Genomic DNA, 17,858 nt, shown 5'->3' on the forward strand with positions numbered 1-17,858 from the left:
AGCTGTTTTGTTGGAAGCCAAATAAATCTGGATTGGTAGCTGGTAAGTTCGAAGGTGTAAGATCTGGTGGTGGTGTCAGAGCCTCAGAGGGAAGAACGACGTAGAGGGGCTCTTTGCGGTTGGATTCGTTAATTTTTCTTCCTTATTCTTTCTTGTACTCTCCTGATTACTTCTCTTCACAACAAACCTTACACAAGTGTGAAACAAAATCTATCATGATCTTCCTAACTTCAAAAAACGATATGGATGAAGAGACATAAACTATATATGGTCAATGGAACTTTTCTCAAACCTAAAAAGATCGAATCATAAATAAGTACAACTAAAAAAAATAAAAAATAGAGATCAGCAGGGAGAGACAATGAAAAATGGACTTAGAGATTCATTTTAGATTATTCGAAATTCACATAAACAAAATTTTCTTACTAAGACCCTTTGTCGAGTTGAATGCAAAATGGCAGTGATCTCTTTCTCAGATATGCACAATCATAATAGCTAGACTATCCATTTAATATATATTATTTATTATTTATTTATTTAAATTTTTTGCCTTGTCTCTTCTTTAAGCAAACAAAACAAAATAAGTACTACTTTTCTGTTACCTTTTAGAATCTCACATTACTATTTATTATTTATTGCTACTTCCACTTTGTATAGCTTCTAGTTTTACGGACTTTTCTTTATGGTAATAATAGTTCAATTGGTTAGAGACTTTTTTCAGTTTTTTTATAATAATATAAAATTTAAGATAAATCATTACTTTAAATTCTTTAAAACGTTATTGTGTGTTTGGTGACAAACTGAAAGGCATATCTAATATAGTAAAGTAGATGGTTGTGTGAGTTGCTAAAATTGTCGAGGTTGTTCATGGTTTTATTTGGGATAAATTAAATGGGACAGCCAATTTGGCCACAAAAAAATTATATGAACACAATGATAATTGATTGGTGCAATGTGTATAGTACTAGACTTGAATGTGAAACTTGGATAAACTAAAAAAATAAGGACCTATTTGAGGATCTCCTTGATTAAATCATGATGTCCAGTTGAAAAATTCATATTAAAAAGAATAATGATGAGGAATATATTCACATTACTTAGCTTGAGGTGTGAAATGTAGTTGCTAAAGAATTGGAACTCTGGGCAGAGGGTTGGGTGCCCAATCGAGAAATTGATTCGGCAGTTGACAAAGTCAAGTCAACTTATCTAGTTGAAGTGCTGATAAAGACATTATGGATGAAACAACATCCTTGCTCAATCCTAAAGCAAGTTTAGGCCGCAGCTCTAATAAAAATGACAATGGAGCAAGACTGCTGATTGGTGTAAGTGTGTAACTGACAAATCAGCTAAGAAAGATCAAATTTGCATGCAAGACCAAACTTAAAGATTCCTCACTGCTTATAATGGGTGCAAGATGCAAAGTGGTTCCCCTTATCCTTTGATTATCAAACACAAACATCGGATGATTGATAATAAAGAACTCACAAGAAATAATAGTCCAACCTTAAGCCACCGACGACCCAAAAAAAAAAAAGAGCCCATCTCAACATTGGCTCGACTCAGCTACAACATAAAGTAAGACTAAGAAAAGGAGTTAGTCTAAAGTAACTTGGAGTTTTAGACAGACCTCACATTAACTCTCCTATAATACGGCTAAACAATTCAACCGGTTGCAAGCCCAACTTAGACTTTAACTTTTTCTACCCACTATAATCAATACATGTGAATCTACACCATTTACATAATTTAATTTAAATCTCAATGGTGCAAATGTGTGGAATACCGAATTCCTTTCAAATAGAGTGCCATATAGGAACCGCTTCCTATCATATATTTAGATTAATACATAGAAACCATTTCACAAGCCCAATTGTGTTTATTTGGTAATTGAAGCCAAACATAGATAAGAAACCTGTAAAATTGATGCGATTGAGGTGGATTTTTAAAGAAAATAAAAGAATCACTCACCATTATCACTAAATATCTATATTATCTATTGTAAAGATTTTTAGACATCTCTCCATTGTTATTATGTGAGGCATAGAGTAATACTCAGAGTTAGAATTATTCAATATATGTATGTGTGTGTAATTTAAAATTCTAAAATTATTATTTTTTAATCTTTTAAATTCATTTAAGAAATTAATGTATTTCAAATATTGTATAATTAATGGTGATAGATATATTAACTAAAATTAGAGAATAAAATAGATACCTATTTTGAAAAAAAAAAGGGAATATTTAGTATCAATTAACCTTTAGACAAAAAACAAACTTTTGTATTTTTGGAATTTTTTTCAAAAGTTTATTTAAAATAAGAAATGTAAAAATTTGATGAATTACAAATTATGTTGGATTCTTTTTGTAGGAGAAGAGAATAGAAAAAGTTGTCTAAAGTGTAGAAATAGATTTTTAAAAAATATCTTAGGGTTGGGTTTATTTAGGGTTTAGAATTTAGGGTTACAATGTTTACGTTTTATAATTTGGGAGTTTAGGTTTGAGTTGTTTTGGAATTTAGGATTTAAGAGTTATAGATAATGATATCTAATTAATTTATGCAATAAAATTTAAAAATAAAATCATAGAGGTAGATAAAAAAAGAATTGTTAGGTAAAAAAAAAACATTAGAGGAAGAGATATCATAATTGATGAACAATTTTTTTAAAATTTTATTTAAATTAAGGAATGAAATTTTTTTTTGTATTACAAATAATATCAGAGTTTTTTGTACGTGAAGATAATAGATATAGTGGTTAGATATCTATTAATTGATGTAAAAAATATATGCCAAATTAATAGAAGTCAATTGTGAATAAAAAATTTTGAAATTGATGGATTGAGGTGTATTTATAAAGAAAGAAAAAGAATCACTCATCATTATTACCGACAGTCTATATTATTTTTTATAAAGATTTTTAAACATATTTCAATGTTATTATGTGAGAGATGGAGTAATAGTCAGAATTAGAATTATTCAATATATATGTATATAATTTTATATTCTAAAATAACTATTTTTTAATCTTTTAAATTTATTTAAGAAATTAATGTATTCGAATAATTATTTTGTTTAGATATATTAACTAAAATTAAAAAAATAAAAAGATACCTGTTTTGGAAAAAAAGGAATATTTATATCAATTAACCTTTAGAAAAAAAATTTTAAAATAAATATATATATGTATTTATATAAAATAAAGAATTTATAAGTATAAAAAAAATATTCATCAGAAAAAGTTGATTAAATTGATGGATAATTTCTTTAAAAACTTTTGTAAGTAAAGAGAATAGATAAATTGGTTAAATATATATAAATTGATGTAAAAAAATACTAATTTAATAGAAGCCAATCATAAATAAAAAATAACTGTTTTAAAATCTTATAAATTCTTTTAAAAAAATTGATGTAAAAAAATTCATATTAAAAATTTTTGTATAATAACATACAATAAAATTTTATAAGTAAAAAGTAGGGTTTTTTATTTTAATAAATAAAATAAATATAATATTTACCGAAATAAATATTTTTACGAGAATTTACCGATTTAAATTGTCTTGTCATATTTCGTTTATAGTGTAAACGAGATGATTTTTTATATATCTCGTTTACAGTGTAAATGAGGCAAGTCAAATTGACACGCGTATATCTCGTGTAAACGAGATATATGTATTTTTTAAAAAAATTGAAAATAATAAAAAAATATTAATATTATCAATAATCCAAACTTTTAGCATGCAATTAATACATAAAAAGATTGGTAGAAGAGATTAAAATAGATATATTTGATCAATTAGTACTCAAAAAGAGAGATTATTTAATGAGAAGCAATAATATTGGTCATTATGATATTGGTCATTATGATAACTACGTGAGAATTGAAACGGTCTCTCACGTTATCTCCCATATCCACGTGAGAGATAACTGTTTTAATTCTCTCCCCACTATCCTATCAATCTCTTCCAAACGGTTATTTTTATTTTTCAAATTTAAATCAATCCAATTGGATCATAATTTAAATTAAATTTTTATGTACTCTTTTTTATTATTAATTGATCAAACATATCTATTTTAAAAAATTTTAAACTAAATTATGATCTAATTAGATTGATTTAAATTTGAAAAATAAAAATAATCGTTTGCCAATTGTTAAGAGAGGTTGATGGGATAGTGGGGAGAAAATTGAAACGGTTATCTCTCACGTGGATAATGGGAGATAACGTGAGAGATAACTGTTTCAATTCTCACGTAGCTATCAATTTTTTGCAACAAAATTTTTTGACAATGGGTTGGTGTGTTTGAGGTACGGTGTTCATGGACTCCCATCCGAGATCATGTTGTGGAATTCTCTAACAAGATGAACACGAGTTTTAAAAGATCCTGGATCAATTCATTCTTTGCATGCTATTTGTATATATAATTTTGGATATACGAGTGGCATTGATCAGTATTATATAGTTCATGATTATAAGAGGAGTTTTCGAGACAGGAGGCTGGAGTTCACATATTATGATTCTCGAATGAATGACTAGATTGAGCATGTCATCAATGACAAAGTAATTCAGAAGTTAGGGCCAGCGTTTGGCTGCTATAGCCATCCACTTTGTGTTGTGTGTTATGATTGAAATTAGGTTAGCTTAATTGGTACACAATTTTGAAGAAAGCCAAGAAGAAGTTCCAATATCTTTCGGCTCTTAATGATAAGGTCTGCTATGTTTCATATGATAGTACATGTCATGATGATACGATTGGCATATGGAAATTAGACACGGATGCATCCAAGAAAGATTACTATAACAACTCACAATTTGATACATCCTACAGACATTTTTTCCATCCATTCTCAAACCAGTAATTGTTTAAGCAATAGGAATTCATCAATCTTGGAAGGTCAAATAGTTGACATTTCTATTATGAAACCTTGCATTAACACAGGTATCTAGTATTGTAGATTATATTGGCTTTTAGTTATATGTATCGGCTAAATTTTGTAAATTGGGCATACCACTCAATGCGGAAGATCCTTTGCTAACATCCGATGAGACATTAAACAATGGAATTGTCAACGTAACAGATATGTTGTTAGAAGGAATCTAATGAAACATTAATCCTCTAATTTTTTTAATGTTTGTTCTTAAGCGATGAGACAGAGTGCAACAATTCGGTATATACAGAAGGTAATGTGGTTTCCATTGTTAAACTACAATAACTTATTTGGATCTTGTAATAATTAGTAGAAATAGAATAAGGTTACTAAATATTGATTCACATATACTCTTAATAAGGTTGATCTCACACGTAGTATTTATAGTTCTTCATTATTGAATTAAAAAATAGCAAGAATTTAACTTGGATTCCTATTTGGATATGTGTATGTTGCAAAATATATTAACCATGGTGAATGCATTTATGAGTGTGAATTTTGTAATGCTCTCCTTTGGTACGATGAAAGAATTGGAAAACATTATAATGCAACTATTCCTAAATACACACTATGTTGTAGAGGAGGTCAGGTTTAGTTGCCTTAACCAAAATAATCTCCTATTCTTCAACGTTTAATGTGGAATAATGATGATAGAAACAAGAACTTTTGTGAGAATCTTCGAACATACAATAACATGTTTGCATTCACATCTTTGGGGTAAAGTCGACAAAGTCATTAATCGAGGCAGCGGTCCACCAACATTTATACTTTATGGACAAAACTACCACCTTTTTAGCAGTCTTATTCCTCCTGAAGGATCAAGTGCTAAATTTGCTTAATTATATATATATATATATATATATATATATATATATATATATATATAAAAGACACGGACAATGAGATATCTAATAGAATCCAACTTGTAAGGTATATATTCTTAGTGGTGTATTTCTATATTAAATTTCATTCAATTAATAAATTTAATTTATTAGATTTATTTTTCTTCTTGCATTGTTAAGGGTGCTCAATCAAGGTATATTGATATGATTTCCTTTCTTTCTAAAGTGGATTAAACATGATTTAAAATTAAGAAATAATCACTGATTATATTTCTTTTAGTATTTTAGTAGAGTTTACCTAATTATAGACATTAAAGTTAGTCCTTAATCATGTTTAACAATTTCATGAACCATATAATCAAGTAGTGATTTAATTTTGGACAGTAGAAATGATCAAAGGAGCAAAGTTGATATGCTAATTGTCCAAGAACTAAAGATGCTTGATAAAAAATAATGTGTTGGTAAAGTCATTTTGTATGATTAGAGACTCTTTGAACAATGGCACTCAAAAAAATGTTAAGCTTAGGCTTATTGGTAAGAGAGGACGAGAGGGAAGAAGATATAATTTTCCCTCAGTATAAGAAGTGGCTAGATTAATTGTGTGTGATTTTGATGCATCACGAACTGAGAGAGATATTGTTGTTCAAACCCAGAGTGGAAGTCTTCAACGTATTACAAAACTCAATCCATCTTATCTTGGATTACAATATCCAATTTTGTTTCCATATGGAGAGGATGGCTTTTGAGAGCATATACCACTTAATCGCATTAAAAGAAAGAATGACAACAAAGAAAAGTGTGTAACCATGAGGGACTATTTTGCATTTTATATTCAGGAAAGATTCTCGGGTGGTTCTCCTTTACTTTATTCTAGACGACCATTCCAACAATTCATAGTTGATGCTTATTCAATGATCGAATCACCTTGACTAAATTACTATAATTTTCACCAGGAAAATGTAAGGTGTGATCTTTACAAAAGTATCTGTGAGGTTGTTGTGAATGGAGATAATTTGACAACTACACACAGTAGACCTATAGTCTTACCAGCAACTTTTGTTGGAGGTCCTAGATATATGATTCAGAATTATCAGCAACTTTGGTTATCCTGATTTATTCTTGACTCTTACATGCAATCCTAAATAGCCAGAAATAGTGGATCATTTATCTACTAGGGGACTAAAAGCTGAAGTCAAGCCTGACATTGTATGTAGAATGTTTAAAACGAAGCTAGATAGCTTGATTAAAGATCTTCGTGTGAATATGTTATTTGAAAGTGTCGTGCAAGTATTTTTTTTAGTAAGATTTTTGGTTGAATAGATTAGTTACATTTTGTAATAACATAGTGACAAACCTTTTATACGAATTATAGTCATATTAACTATTATTTTTTCTTTTCACTATGGTATACACTATTGAATTCTAGAAGCGTGGTTTGCCTCATGCACATATACTGTTATTTCTTCATGAAAGAGACAAGTACCCTGCTCCTGATGAATTGATAAGATTATATCTGCGAAAATACAAGATAAAAGCGTTGATGCAAAGTACTATGAAGTAGTCAGTAACTTGATGATTCATGGTCCATGTGGAGCTTCCTTAAAGGATTCACCATGTATGGACAATGGTAGGTGCTTGAGAAATTTTTCTAAGTGTTTTGTTGATTCCACTTCTATTGATGATGATGGATGTCCTGTTTATTGTCACAGAGACACTAGCAGAACTATAAAAAAATCTGGGATTGAATTAGATAACAGACGGGTTGTTCCACACAATCGAAGTTAATTGTTAAAATATGGTTCTCACATCAATGTTGAGTGATGCAATCAATCTAGGTCAATTAAATATTTGTTTAAGTATGTTAACAGGGGTCATGACCGTGTTACTGCTTCCTTTTACCGCAAGGGGTCTACAGAATTAGTATGTGATGAGATTGACGAGATAAAGATATACTATGATTGTAGGTATTTATCTCCATGCGAAGTAGTTTGGAGAATTATGGAATATGATATTCATTACAGGTACCCAGCAGTCATCCGTCTACCTTTTCACTTGCCAAGTGAACAGATTGTTTTATTCAAAGATCACGAATCATTGAAAGATGTGGTCGAAAGGCCAACTATCAATTAATCCATGTTCTTGGCATGGTTTGAAACAAATCGTGAATTCAAGAAAGCAAAACAGTTGTGATATGTAGACTTTCCTTCCAAATTTGTATGGAATGCTAATTCCAAGAAATAGCATCAAAGAAGGTCACATCAAGTAATTGGTCGTGTTTATTTTGTTCCTCCTTTTTTGGGGGAATCATATTATCTTAGAATACTTCTCAATTTGGTAAAAGGACCAACAAGTTATGAAGAAGGCATGTTTTGCTCGCGGTTTGTTGGATGATGATAGAGAATATATTGAAGCAATTGAAGAAGCAAGTATTTGGGGTTCTGGCAAATACCTTAGGAATCTATTTGGCACTCTTTTGTTTTCTAACTCAATGAGTAGACACTATGTGTTTGGGAGAAGGCATGGAAAATACTCTCCGATGGTATACTTCATAATAGAAGAAGACTACTTAACCATCCAAGTATTAACTTGCTTCTACATTTTTATAATTTTCAAATGACATATTTCTATATCAATGTTTGCACTTAATTAATTTTTTTTAATGTAGGACTAACAATATCCGACAATGAGTTTTTAAATCTCACTCTCATAAAAATTGAGACAATTCTCAAGTGGAATAATCGTAGTCTAATGGACTACCCTAACATGCCTTTTCCTAACACTGATTTTGGGGTGGGGTTTCTTGCGATCTTTCAAATAATAACCTAATCAATGACGAATTGTTGTACGACAGACAAAACTTAGGGTTAAAGTATTTAATAAATCTTGCGAAGATGATCACTGAGCAAAAGAATGTTTATGATACTATTATCAACAGTGTCGACCGGGGTGAGGGTGGTTTATACTTTCTATATGGTTATGGTGGTAGAGGGAAGACATTCATATGGCAAACTCTTGCTGCATCTTTGCGTTCAAGAGGTCAAATTGTATTAACAGTTCCTTCTAGCCATATAGGATCTTTGCTTATTCCTGGCGGTAGAACGACTCATTCTAGATTTGCAATCCTTTAAATGTTGACAAATTTTCAACTTGCAACATTAGACAAGGAAGCCAATTAGCCGAGTTGATAGTGAAATCTAAGTTGATTATATGGGATGAAGCTCCAATGGTCAATAAATTTTGTGTTGAAGCTCTTAATCGTACCATGAGAGATTTGCTTAAGATTGTTAACTCCAATAGTGAAAATCTACCATTTGGTGGTAAAACAATTGTGTTGGAGGTGATTTTTGACAGATTTTACCCGTAATACCTAAAGGTTCTAGACAAGATGTAATTAACGCAACCATCAATTCATCTTTTTTGTGGGATCATTGTAAGGTGTTGAAGTTGACTCAAAACATGAGATTAAAACGATCTAACAACATTGAAAGATCTTATCAAAGCTTAAGGGAGTTTGCATATCGGTTATTGAAGATAGGAGATGGCAAGATCGGTGAGATTTCTGATGGTATCGGCAGAATCAAAATTCCAGATGACATCTTGATAAAAGATTAAATTAATCCAATTGAAGTTGTTGTAACATCTACATTCAAGAAATACATTGAGGATCTGGATGACGAGAAGAATTTACAAGATGGAGTTGTATTGGCACCAACACTTCAGACTGTAGATGAGATTAATGAATACATGATGAAGATTAATCAAAGACAGCATGTTTCTTACTTTAACGCTGATATGGCTTGCAAGTCTAAGACACAAACAGATGTTGCTGCAGCTGTTCACACCCCTGAATTTCTCAATGGTATCAAGTATTCTGGTCTTTCAAACCGCGAAATCAAATTGAAGGTTGGTATACTTATTATGCTTCTTAGAAACATTGATCATTCTTCGGGTTTATGCAATGGGATATGGTTGATTGTTACTCAGCTTGGGAAACGAATTATTGAAGCTAAAGTAATTATTGGGAGTAATACAGGACAGAAAGTGTTCATACTGTAAAACCCGGTTAATTAATGGCTAATTAGCCTATAAATGAGAATTTATTCTAGAAATCCCAAAATGTGATTTTTGTGGCTAAATATGATAGAGGAGATTGAGACGAGAATTTCGGTACCAATTTTATAGAATTCGGGCCAAGATTGGACCGAACGGGCCAAACCGGGCCAACCGGACCCAAAGTGGGCCCTTGGCCCAACATAACTAAACCAAAACCCTAGTTTTCAGCATTCTCTCTCCTCACTAAACACACTCACATTCTGAAAATGGAGGCCATGGAGGGAAGAACACTCTCTCAAGTTCTTTCTCTCACTTGATCTTCAAACCACCATAACGTTTGATCTAGAGCTCCGATTGTCGCTCCGTTTGCGGCCACGCGTTCACCGCGGAGAGCTCTACAAAACCCATACAATTAATCTTGAGGTAAGCCACGTTTTGCTCTTCGAAATTCCAGCCTTATTTTCGAGTTTTATGAGCAAAAATGTTAAGATTTTGGGCTCTTTGATGTTATAGGACCCAACTCCCTTGAAGGAGAAGGTTAATCTTGTCTCCTTAGACCTTGGGTGTGGTAAGATTCTCAACCCTAGTGTAATTTGTTGTTCTATGATGTTTGGGTATTGAGATGTTGTGTATGGGTATGATGATTGTGGCTTAGGTTGTGTATGTGTGAATATTGGAGCTTGATTGGTGATATTGAAAAGTTTGAAAAAGGGATTTGGTGGTGAAAAATCTGTTCTTGGAGGTATTGAGGCCTTGAGAGCTTGTGGATAAGTGGTTTGGAAGTGCTCCGGTTGAGCTTGGGAAATCGGCTAAGGTATGGTTTCGGTTTCCCGTATCTAATATGTAATGTGGTAGGAAATACTTAGGTTAGAGGCCCTAAGATAGGCATTGAATTGTTGATGTTGTTGAATTGTTGATATATATGATGTGGTCATATATGTGATGATGATTAATGATGCCTTGATGGTATGATGTATGAGAAATATGCATGTTGTGATATATGCTTGATGATTGATTATGGTTGAATTGTGGGTTGAACCATGTTGATGGTGAGTATGATATTGATTGTGTACAATGATGATTTAGTGAAATTGATGTTGTTGAGAATTGGCATGAGGAAGAGTATATGATATGTCAATACAATTGAGTTTGAGCCACTTGGGTAAAGTGGGTTAAAATGATGAGATAGTGATTTTGATAAATTGTGGTAAAGTGTCAATGTGCGAGTTGAGGAGGCTTGATGTTGAAATTGATATATTTTGATTGATTTCAAAGAAAAGGGATGAAATTGGCATGTTTTGATTGATTTTGAAAAGAGTTGAATATGGCTTGTTTTGAAAATGGCATGTTGTGGTTTTGTATGAAAAATATGGTTTTTGGGCATACTTTGACGGGACATAACTTGGACTACGGATCTCTGTTTTGTACCAAATCTGTTTAGAAATGAAATTGGATCTGGGATGTCCTTGCCCTTCGAAGAACGGGTGAAAAACGATTTAAAATGAGGAAGTTATGTCCGTCGGAAGATTGGGGGTTGAAACTGTGAATTCTGCAGCTTTTAACTTAGAAAAATTTTTAGCAGAATGACCCCCGCGCGTAGGCGCACTTGGCGCGTACGCGCCGTTCTTCTCGAAAGCGCCATCCATGCGTGCGCATGATGTGCGTGGGCGCGCCGATGTGCTGCACCCAATGCCCAGCCATTTTCCAGAGAGTTATGCCAGAACTCTGCCAGTTTTGTGCCTGGGGCACGAGAGTACCCACGCGTACGCGTGGTTGACGCGTGCGCGTTGTTTGACTAGTTTTCAATCCACGCGTTAGCGTGCATGACGCTTACGCGTCGATGAAATTTCGAGGCCATCCACGCGTGCGCGTGGAGTGCACGTACGCGTGGACCTGTTTTCATCCCAAAGTTAATTTTTGAGTTTTAAAAGCCAAATTTCATACTTCTAAGCCTCCGATCTCACCACTTATATCTTAAATCATTATGATATGTCTAGCTATGAGAAGAAAGGCTAGTGAATGTGGTAACTTGCGAGTGAAACAAGGGAAAAATGAATAATCAATGAGGATCAAGCATGATTATGTGAGATGCAGAGGATGGTGGTGGAAGTGCTTGTTATGCCATAGGCCGAAAGGCTGTAATTGTTAATGAAACGGCTGGTTATGGATTTAACCGTGAGCCGGATGGCTGGATTATTGCCGTCTTACGGCAGAGCCATGATTATGGCTATGTATACATGCATATATATGCTGTTGAATGAATTGTGAATGTTGCACTTCCATTATCGGAGATGAGAGTTTCCCTGGGAGAAAGCAGTGGCTAGCCACCATGTGCTCCAGGTCGAAACCTGAAACTCTTTTGACCCTATGTCGTCAGGGTGGCCGGGCACTGTGAAATTCCCGGACGAGCTCACCCCCAAAAATATTCACCAGTGATGGTGATGGATAAATATTCACCGGTGATGGTGATGGATAAATATTCACCAGTGATGGTGATGGATAAATATTCACCAGTAAGGGTGATGGATATGGATCATGATTATGATCAAGTTATAATGAGCATGACTCAAGTTGGGGAGACACGACAGAGGGACAGTCCAATGGTTAACTGCCAGGACTTGTCGGGTTGGCTCTATAATCGACAGATGATATCATCAGCCACTAGGGACATGCATTCATCATATGCATACTATATGAATTGTTTGAGATTGCCTATTTTACTGCATATTACTTGCTAATTGTATAACTGCCTTAATTGTCCCTATTTGTATATTTCTTGTCTGATATAACTGTGTTTGCTACATTATACTCTTGCTGGTGGTTGGGAGGTTTGAAGGAATTGGAAAGGGAAGTATTAGTTAGACTGAAGTATCTTTAGTCAGATGCCCTTTATGGTTTAGCTTGTTTATAAGCTTTGATATTATCTGGAGGAAGTTATAGGATTGACTTCGGCTTTCCTCTATTATTATGTATTATATATGTGGAAGCTGTTACCATGCTGGGGACCTCTGGTTCTCACCCATGCGGATTTTGTGGTTTTCAAATGCAGGACGTGAGGTTTCCCGCTGAGGCATGCTGGAGACTTCTAGATTTGCGAAGATCCTTTGTTCTCAGGGCTATGTTTTCGTTTATATGTTTTGCTTAGATACTTTTATCTCCATTAAATAATACAAACTGTGATGACTCCTCTTATGGGAGATTTTGGAGATTTGGTTTTATGTATTTGTGTCCCTTTGGGTTTCCTTTGGGGTTTTCCTTATTTTTATCATATGTATATATTGCTATGCTCGGACCGGTTATCTTCGCAGCCGGATCTTGAGTCTTGATATTCCTGTTTTTGACACTCCTTTGTATATATATAATCACGCGTTGGTTATCCTTGTTCGTTACGTTATCGATCAGAGTGTTGCGCTTTCGAGTCGCGGTTTTTGTTTACCCCTTTTTTCTACAAAGGCTCCTAGTTATAATCAATCATTCATATTACTATACGTACTAAATTTTTATTTTAGAGGTCGTAATACCTTGCCATCTCTGAATTATGACTTAAGCATAAGACTCTGTATGGTAGGGTGTTACATTATGGTATCAGAGCAGTTCGTTCCTGTAGAGCCTGAGGGATGGACTGACTATTCTTCTGTGCATTCTCTGTATGTGTGTTATGTGCTATTAGTATATCTGCTTGTATAATTGGCATAAACGTTCATGAGCATGCATTTGGGACTTTGAAGCACTAGACATCCGATATTGAGACTGATCAACTTAATATCGATTGTTTGGTGTGTATAGGAACCAGATGGCGCCTCGTGGACGCGGTAGAGGTAGTGTGAGAGGTCGTACGAATGCTCGTGCACCGGAGAATAACCCTAATGACCCGGTGAACTTTATGACTGCGTTGGAGCACATGGCTGCTGCCATGCAAGCCACTGCTGAGGCTCTTGGTCAACAGATGAACAACCATGGTAATGATGGAGGTGGAGTTCAGGGCCCGATGACACTAGCAAACTTTTTGAAGGTTAATCCGCCTAAGTTCAAAGGGACTACTAGTCCGACTGAGGCTGATACATGGTTTCAGGCTATAGAGCGAGCTCTGCAAGCACAAGTGGTACCTGAAGGGCAGCGTGTCGAGTTTGCTACCTATATGCTCACAGGTGAAGCGTCGCATTGGTGGCAAGGTATCCGATGTCTTCTGCAGCAGGGTGATGACTATATCACCTGGAATGTCTTCCAAGAGGAGTTCTATAAGAAGTACTTTCCGACTTCTGCTAGGACGGCTAAGGAACTTGAATTGTTACAGCTGAAGCAGGGTACTATGTCCATATCAGAGTATACTGACAAGTTTGAGGAGCTGTTCAGGTTCTCTCGTATGTGCCAAGGGACTCCGGTGGAATATGAGGAATGGAAGTGTGTTAAGTATGAAGGAGGACTCCGGAGTGATATTTTCAGTTCAGTGGGACCAATGGAGATTAGGACCTTCTCCGAGTTGGTAAACAAGTGTAGGGTTGCTGAAGAGTGTGTGAAAAGGGCAACCGCTGAGAAAGGGAGTCACAAAGGATCATTCCCACAGAACCGAGGGAAGAGCTTTGCGCCTAGAAGTCCGTCTTTCAAGAGGGGGAACTCTTTTAGGAGGCCCAACAACAACAACTCCCAAGGGAAGAAGTTTGGGAAGCAGCTCAGAATGATCAAGCTTGTACTAGGTGTGGAAGTCACCATCCGGGAGCACCATACAAGGCCGGATGGGGTTTGTGCTACAATTGTGGAAAGGCGGGGCATAAAGCCGCAAATTTTCCTGAGAAGCAGAAACAAGGTGCTGGAAAAGCACAACAGACTGGTCGGGTGTTCACCACTTCAACTGTAGGAGCTGAGGGATCTGAGACACTTATTAGAGGTAACTGTGAAATGGCTGGTCAAACTTTAAATGCTTTATTTGATTCGGGAGCATCGCATTCATTCATTGCATTTGAAAAAGCCCATGAGTTAGGATTGAAGATCGTAACCTTAGGTTATGATCTAAGAGTGTATAATGCTACCCATGAAGCCATGGTAACTAGGCTAGGATGCCCGGAAGTTTCCTTTAGGTTCAAGCAGCGTGATTTTGTTCATAATTTAGTCTGCTTACCGATGATTGGTCTTGATCTTATCTTGGGATTGGACTGGTTATCTAAGAACCATGTTCTGCTAGATTGTTCTACAAAGTCGGTGTACTTTATGCCGGAAGATACTGAAGAGCCGGTCGTGGTGAATAATTATTACTTGAATTCGATGATGGTGAACTGTTCCGGAACCGAATGTCAGGGTATCATGTTGTTAACTGCGGGCGTTTCGGGTGATGATCAAAGGTTGGAACAGATTCCGGTTGTGTGTGAGTTTCCGGAAGTGTTTTCCAATGATATTGATGAGTTTTCACCTAACCGAGAGGTTGAGTTTGCTATTGAATTGGTGCCCGGGGCGGGACCAATCTCAAGTGCTCCTTATAGGATGTCACCGTTAGAGATGAACGAGCTAAAGTCTCAGTTAGATGATTTGTTGGGAAAGAATTTTATACGACCAAGTGTCTCTCCGTGGGGTGCTCCAGTGTTACTGGTGAAGAAGAAGGATGGGAGTATGCGGCTCTGTGTGGATTACAGGCAGCTGAACAAGGTTACAATAAAGAATAAGTACCCATTGCCAAGAATTGATGATCTCATGGATCAGTTACAAGGAGCTGGAGTTTTCTCCAAGATCGATTTGCGATCCGGTTATCACCAGATAAGGGTGAGGGGTGAGGATATCCCTAAGACCGCTTTTAGGACTCGTTATGGTCATTACGAGTACACTGTAATGTCTTTTGGGTTGACGAACGCTCCTGCGGTATTCATGGATTACATGAATAGAGTTTTCCGTCCGTTTTTGGATAAATTCGTTGTTGTCTTCATTGATGACATACTGATTTATTCCAAGACTGAAGAAGAGCATGCGGAACACTTGAGGACCGTGTTGCAGATTCTAAAGGAGAAGAAACTCTATGCAAAACTATCGAAGTGTGAGTTTTGGAAGAGTGAGGTGAAGTTTTTGGGCCATGTGGTGAGTAAGAAGGGAATAGCCGTAGATCCAACTAAGGTGGAGGCTGTGATGGATTGGAAGCAACCAACCACCGTAACAGAGATAAGGAGTTTTCTGGGTTTAGCTGGCTATTACCGAAGGTTTATCAAGGGCTTTTCACAGATAACTTTGCCAATGACAAAGTTAACCCGCAAAGACACTCCATTTGTTTGGACTCCTGAGTGCGAGGAGAGCTTTCAGACATTGAAGATAAAGTTGACCACTGCACCTGTGTTAGTGTTACCCGAGCCGAATGAGTCATTTGAGGTGTATTGTGATGCCTCATTGAAGGGTCTAGGGTGCGTGCTGATGCAGCATCGTAATGTGGTGGCGTATGCTTCACGACAGTTGAGACCTCATGAAGTTAGTTACCCTACGCACGATTTAGAACTCGCTGCAGTTGTGTTTGCTTTGAAGGTGTGGAGGCATTACCTCTATGGGGTTAAGTTCCAAGTTTTCTCTGATCATAAGAGCTTGAAGTACCTCTTTGATCAGAAAGAGCTTAATATGAGGCAGAAAAGGTGGATGGAATTGTTGAAGGACAACGACTTTGAGTTGCATTACCATCCGGGAAAGGCGAACGTAGTGGCGGATGCGTTAAGTCGAAAGTCATTATATGCGGCTTGGATGATGCTTCAAGAGGAGACGTTGCTCAAGGAATTCGAGAGTCTGAAAATTGGTGCTCGAGAAGTATCCGGAACTTTGTGTTTGAGCCGATTAGAAATCTCAAGTGACTTTAAGTCCGAACTCCTAAAGGCTCATCAGAATGATGAAGCTTTATGGAAGGTGTTACCGGCCATTGAGCAAGGAAAACAGTGGAGAGTGTCGGAAGAAAAAGATGGGTTATGGAGATTCAAGGGTAGGATCATTGTGCCAGATGTTGGCACTTTGAGACAAGATATTTTAAAGGAGGCACACAAGAGCGGATTCTCCATTCACCCGGGAAGTACTAAGATGTACCATGATTTAAAGGCGATGTTTTGGTGGCCGGGTATGAAGAATGATGTAGCGGAATATGTTTCAAAATGCTTAACTTGTCAAAAGGTAAAGATTGAACATCAAAGACCTTCCGGGATGTTGCAACCTTTAGAGATCCCGCAATGGAAGTGGGAAAGTATTGCAATGGACTTTGTGTCAGGATTGCCAAGGACTAGGGCTGGTTTTGATGCTATCTGGGTGATTGTGGACCGACTGACGAAGTCAGCTCACTTTTTACCCATTCGGATGACTTACACCCTTGAGGAGTTAGCACGATTATACATAAAGGAGATTGTGAGACTTCATGGTGTACCTGCTACTATAATCTCTGATAGAGATCCTCGTTTCACTTCAAGGTTTTGGGGTGCATTTCAGAAAGCTTTTGGAACCCGATTAAGCTTGAGCACGGCTTACCATCCTCAAACAGATGGTCAATCTGAAAGGACGATCAAAACACTAGAGGATATGTTGAGAGCTTGTGTTTTGGACCAACCGGCGAGTTGGGATCGGTATATGCCATTAGTGGAGTTTGCATACAATAATAGTTATCATGCGAGCATCGGAATGGCTCCATATGAGGCCTTGTATGGGAGGAAATGTCAATCTCCGCTATGTTGGTATGAAGCTGGAGAGAAAAGCTTGTTGGGGCCGGAATTGATAGCTGAGACTACTGAACAAGTCAAGAAAATCCGTGATAGGATGCTTACGGCGCAGAGTCGTCAAAAGAGTTACGCCGATCAGAGGTGAAAGCCCTTAGAATTTGAGGAAGGAGATCATGTTTTCCTTAAGGTTACTCCGACTACAGGAGTAGGCAGGGCGATTAAGGCAAAGAAGTTGAATCCTCGATACATTGGTCTATTTCAGATCCTGGAGAGGATTGGACCGGTGGCGTATCGGATGGCTCTACCACCTCATCTTTCGAATCTGCACGACATGTTTCACGTGTCGCAGCTTCGGAAGTACACTCCTGATGCTAGCCATGTAT

The sequence above is a fragment of the Arachis hypogaea genome, chromosome 6, assembly GCF_003086295.3.
Source record: "Arachis hypogaea cultivar Tifrunner chromosome 6, arahy.Tifrunner.gnm2.J5K5, whole genome shotgun sequence".
Classification (NCBI taxonomy): Eukaryota; Viridiplantae; Streptophyta; class Magnoliopsida; order Fabales; family Fabaceae; genus Arachis; species Arachis hypogaea.